Genomic DNA, 6,000 nt, shown 5'->3' on the forward strand with positions numbered 1-6,000 from the left:
GTGGCTTTAAGAGGGGATTAGACAAATTCATGGAGGAGAAGGCTGTCCGTGAGCACTAGCTGTGCTGGCTATGCTCTGCCTCCATGGTTGTTGTTGTCGTCATTTAGTCATGTCCAACTCTTTGTGACCCCATGGACCAGAGCACGTCTGACACTCCTGCCTCCCGCAGTTTGGTCAGACTCATGTTGGTAGCTTTGAGAACACTGTCCAACCATCTCATCCTCTGTTGTCCCCTTCTCCTTTCCCCTCAATCTTTCCCAACATCAGGGTCTTTTCCTGGGAGTCTTCTCTTCTCATGAGGTGGTCAAAGTATTGGAGGTTTTTGTCCATGGAGTTTTCTTGGCAGGGATACTGGAGTGGCTTGCCAGTTCCTGTTCCAGGTGGATTACGTTCAGTCAAAACGCCACTATGACCTATCTGTCCCTGTTTCCTGCTTGGCAGGGGGTTGGACTGGATGGCCCTTGTGGTCTCTTCCAACTCTATGATTCTTTGCTTCTTGGGTGGCCCTGCACGGCATAGCTCATAGCTTCTCTGAGTTATTCAAGCCCCTTTGCCACAACAAGGCAGTGATCCATGAAGGAGGCCTCCACGGTAGAATACAGTAATGCTTCTGAATACCAGTTGCTGGAAACCACTAGAGGAGAGAATGATCCTGTGCTCAGGTCCTACTTACAGGTTTCTCACGGGTATCTGGTTGGCCACTACGAGAACAGGATGATGGACTGGATGGGCCACTGGCCTGATCCTGCAAGGATCATCTTAAGTTCTTATTAGGAACCTTTTGTCTTATGTGTGTATGTACACCCCCCAATTAGCACATGTTGAGCAATTAATAAAACACGTTGACAACCCATTAGACCTACAGACCTATTGGTCGCAGATCCCTAATTTAAATGAAACATCAACACCATATTTTTAGAAGCTTCATTAGGACCTAGACTTGTTTTGAGTGGAGATCCTTAAACGGTTTTCCATGCAGTGTCACATCACCACCTCTTCCTGTGCACAGCGAGTGAGTAGTAAATTAGTCCGGTTAACTCATTTTGAAACGTCCCGAAATGCAATCGGGGAAGGTTGATTAGAAATTCAGATGACTCTATTTACACTCTGCTACGATTTCTGATAGGCGAGTGCAATTGTTTGCCATTTTACAAGCATAATTAGCCATGTTTTCCACACAAGGTTCTGTCATGTAATTTGCATAATACTTCTCTTCCCCCAACTTGTTAACCAGTAGGAAGCTTTTTGCCGCCTCCTTTCGTCCCCGCCCCCTACCCCAGATCAAAACATTGTGAAGTTTGGCTGTGCACCGAAGAAGCGTTTTGCCACGTTTTCTATTTATAATTTTGTGCCTGACATTTTCTTCTGTGTTTCTTCCTCTTTGCTCCTTAACATTTGTTAAGCACAGAGGCAATAAGCTTCTCCTTGTTTGAGGCACACACACTGCGAAAGTCTAAGCGTAGCGTCATTGTGTTTTGACATCACTTTTAATTTTCTCCAAGGGAGCATGCTTGCCTTGGGGAAATAACTGCTAAAAATGCTTATTTGAATCTTAATTATTATATATTTGGCTCACAATCTAGAAGGAGAGCAAATTCCACTTCATAAGCCTGGTGGCACCTGCTTTCTATAGGATCCTTAGCACGGTTAATTTCAGTGAGGTTAAGATCAGCAGCTAAGTAGATTTTGGAATTTGCTGGATTGGGGGGGGAAGCCGGCAATCGGGGATGTAAGGTTAAATTGAGAATAGTTATAGTTTTAAAAGTGAATGGATTTTGGAAAATGTGAAAATATGGAGGCTTATAGAGGGAGAAAAAACAAAAAATTAGGCACGGGAAGAGAAAATGGGAGTTTGATTTCTCAGTGATTTGAATATTAGATGAAAATGTTAACAATTGATTTATAAGTTGTATAAGATGCAAAGGTGTATTTTTATAAAGTAAGAAACTGTTGCAGATGATAAAAAAGGGATGAAAACCGGGGAAGGGGGGGGGAGGGGAAGCCCACAAAATATGGTTTTACAACTATGAATGCAAGAAAAATTTTTTGTTTTGTATTGTTTTTTCTTTTTTCTTTTTTCGCCCTTTCTTTTTTTCCCCTTTTTTCCTATTTCTATTTTTCTCTCTTTTTTTTTTTTTTGGTATGACAATAGATGGTTGGATGGATGTCCTCCTGCGTACTGCCCTGGTTTGCTGGAGCTCCCTGGTGGCAGGGGGGGGCTTTGGGGTCAGGGGAGGGGGGGGAGGACAGAAACCCAAGCATAAAATGGACCATCTCTGACTGTTCACATACATGGGATACTTCTGTGGCAGGGGAGGACCCATGTGGGTGGGTAGGAAGGAGGTGGAAAAGGGGTTTAAGTATGTACCTTTTTTTTGCTTTTTTGTATTTTGTAAAATTAATAAAAAGTATGTTCAAAAAAAAAATAAGATCAGCAGCTAAGTAGCATTTGGGTCAAGTTTGAAAGGAACATAGAGAGCTCTCTTACACTGAGTCTGCCTAGCTCGGTATTTTCTGCACTGTCTGGCGTGTCTTTCCAGGCTTTCAAACAGGACATTCCCAGCCCTACCTGGAAATGCCAAAGATTGAACCTTGGACCTTCTGCATGCAAAGCATGGAATTGTAGAGTTGCAAGGGACCCCGAGGGTCACCTAGTCCAACCCCCCTGCAATGCAGGGATCCCAACTAAAGCATCCCTGAAGGGGAATATCCAATCTCTCTTTAAAAACCACCACCACCTTCTGAGGGAGTCCTTCCTACTGTCAAAACAGCTCTTGCCGTCATAAAGTTCTTCCTAATGTTTAGTCGGAATATCCTTTCTTGTAATTTGAATTCATTGGTTTGGGTCCTACCCTCTGGAGCAGCAGAAATCATTGCTGCAATTCTAAGTGTACTGTAGTTAATTTACCCTTGAGCTTTGGACCTCCTCTACTTTGATACACTGTGCTTGGTCGTTTGGTTGCCAAGCAGCAGCAAGCAGGAGAATAGGGCCATGGTATTTTCTGGTAATCTGCTGTCCATTCCCATCCAATAAAGATAGAGGCTGGCCAGAGAATTGTGGATGTGTTCCTTCTCTCTCTTCTATTTCTGTGCTCAAGACTCGGCAATAGAGTTTGCCCAGAGAATGGGCTAGCTTGAAGATACCCAAAAGGGATGCAGTGATTGCGCTGTGGCATTTTTATAGTTAATGAACTTATTTGTACATGCAAGGCAGTAGCTGGAGGTTGGTAGGCAGCAGCCAAGCAATCCCCGTCAAGTGCAAGGAGTCTGCCAGATAAACCAAGCAAACACAACGAGAGTTGTAGTCAATGGCAATCCAAAAGACCATGAATGCTTTCAAACACAAATACATTATCTCATCAGAAAGGGGGGCTCTAGACTCTTCCTAGAGAGTGAGGGTGACATTCACAAACCATTTTTCCCAGTTCATTTCTCTCTCCTGTTTTTAATTTCAGCTTAGGGTCAAGGGAGAACTCTCTCCAAAACCCCTGAGAGCCGCTGCCAGTCAGTGCAGGTGGCCTGACTCGAATGAACTAGGTGGCCTGACTCGAATGAAGCACAGGAGCACTTCATGCTGCAACATTCTGTTGCAGGTGACACTTGTGAATTGACCCACCTCCGCCACTGGAGGAAAAAAAGCAAACTAATCGGCCAGTGCAAATGGAAAATTCACCACCTTTCAAATAGCAGTGTGTATTTGTTTGAACTTAGCAGGTGAGTCAGGATAATTTTACGGGAGAAGAAAAAAATGTCACCTGTCATACTGAGATGCCTTTTGCTTGCTAAGCATGATGCAGACTTCCGCAACTGCATTCCCCACTACAGCAGGACAGGTGTTTTCCTCTCTGTTATTGTCATCTTCTTCGCTAGATTATAGGCTCAACATTGTTCCTTTTATACACGACTTGGCTTTGTCCCTCTGTAATTGAGGTGCCAGTTGCTGTCGGTGTAATTTAATTTATGATGAAGATCTGTAATATACATGCCCAAGCGGTCAGCTAAGTTACAGTCTTTGCTTGAAAAGGGGACTGCCTGTACTCTGTAAATCCAGGATCTGCAGCCTCCACAGGCTTGGCAGGGGGTTGGACTGGATGGCCCTTGTGGTCTCTTCCAACTCTGCGATTCTATGATTTTATGATTCACAGAAAACGGATTGTGTGAACCACATACCTTGAGGTATTACGGTCTTGTGGAGTTTAAGGCTTTATAGGTCAAAACCAGCACTTTGAATTGGGCCCGGAAACTAACTGGTAGCCAGTGCAGTCGGACCAGGATCATTGTAATATGCTCAAACCGTCTTGCTCCGGTGAGAGACTTTGCCGCTGAATTCTGCACTAAGAGAAGTTTCTGAACTGTCTTCAGAAGCAGCCCTACATATAACGCATTGCAGTAATCTAATCTTGAGGTTACCAGAGCATAGATCCATGAAACACACACAGCTTTCGTGACGTGTTGCCAAAAGGGGATTAAACAGTGCCTATGTGGCAACTCCTGATGGCATCTTGTGGGAGGACACAGTGCCCCCCAGACAATTGCAACCCTTAACTAATTTGGATCATTTGGGTTATCCGAGAGAAACCAGCAGATTGCTCTGGCACATTCGCTGTGTAACAGTTTAACAGTCTTACCTGCCCATCTTTCCTGGCTCTCCGTTTGTCTCCCCAACCTGCATCACACATAGATCTTTACTTCACCCGTGCTATGGTGAACAAAATTAAGAACTTTATAGGGTGGGCGTTTCTTCATTTCTGCCTTCCTCTTTCTGGGAACTGAGCTGATGGAGTAGTTCGTAAAAAAAAACTTTCCCATCACCCTCTGCCTACTGGGCCTAATTTGGTTGCCACCTCTAATAGTCCTATGGCAGGCAGATGTTGAAAAGGTCCAGCTTTTCCTCACCTGGAGATGCTGCTCCAAAGCACAGGTTTAGATTCCTTACAACAGGGAAGGCAGAAGGTAGTTTGGGATCTGCTGGTTGGTCTCAGATCAAGCAGGGGTTTCTGTCACTTCTAGTAGTTCAAGGACAGCTAAGCTCATCCCCTATTAGGATGCTGGAAAAGAATATGCAGGGAGGGAGGGAGGAGGGAAACCAGGAGTTGATTTTTGGGTGGGAGGACTTGTTCTGGGACCTGAAGGAACTTGGTCCTGGTATGTTGACAAATTTATGAGCTGAGCATAAACTCAGAAGCACGCTGTTCCTTAGCCTGTGTCCACTATTTCCCACCTAGTTGGTGGGTCTTGGAATTCCTACATTGAAAGCATGCTAAAAGGACATGTTCCCCTCCCAAGAACCCTGGGAAGTGTAGTTTTTATGGGTGCCGGGGATTGTAGTCTGTGGCAGATAAACTACCATTTCCAAGATTCATTTCAAGGAAGCCACATACTTTAAATGTAGGGTGTATTTGCAGCCTCTAGTACATCTGGAAAGTCCCATGTCTTTAGAAGACACTGGTTTCCCTTTCCAAAACTGTTTATTCTCAACACATTTGAGTTGAAACACGAAAAAAGGAATAAATGCCAGGAGTGGATGTAGCATAGATTGTGCTGGGAACCAAACCGATGGCCGTGCGATCGCTACTATGCACTAAATGCACAGCTCCCTGGTTGCAATTATCTTGAATGGAAAGATCTTGCCCAGGAATATTGTTTTGCCTTGAGCAAAGGCTGTGTGTCTGGACTGCCTCAGGAGTGAACATTGATGTGCTTTTAAATAAAGCTTGAAACAGAGCAGGCACCTGTTGGAGCTTAACTTCCATTACAAGTGTCACATTTTCCGAGCAGGAGGCTCAGCAGTGCTCAAGCTTAATTGGAAGAAAGGGGATAATTATATTTTAATATCCCTTCGCAGGTTTAAATCTGATAAGTGCTTCTCGCAGTTATGAGCTCTCGCAGTGCTGCACGGAAAGATGTGGGTGTAAGCGATCTTTTCAGCTCGTTCACAGATCTGGAGGGGGAAGCCAAGTCGCTTAAGACTCCTTTCTGCTGACTTCCATATTCTTCTAA

Source organism: Zootoca vivipara, chromosome 7 (genome assembly GCF_965207765.1).
Source record: "Zootoca vivipara chromosome 7, rZooViv2.hap1.1, whole genome shotgun sequence".
NCBI classification, from domain to species: Eukaryota; Metazoa; Chordata; class Lepidosauria; order Squamata; family Lacertidae; genus Zootoca; species Zootoca vivipara.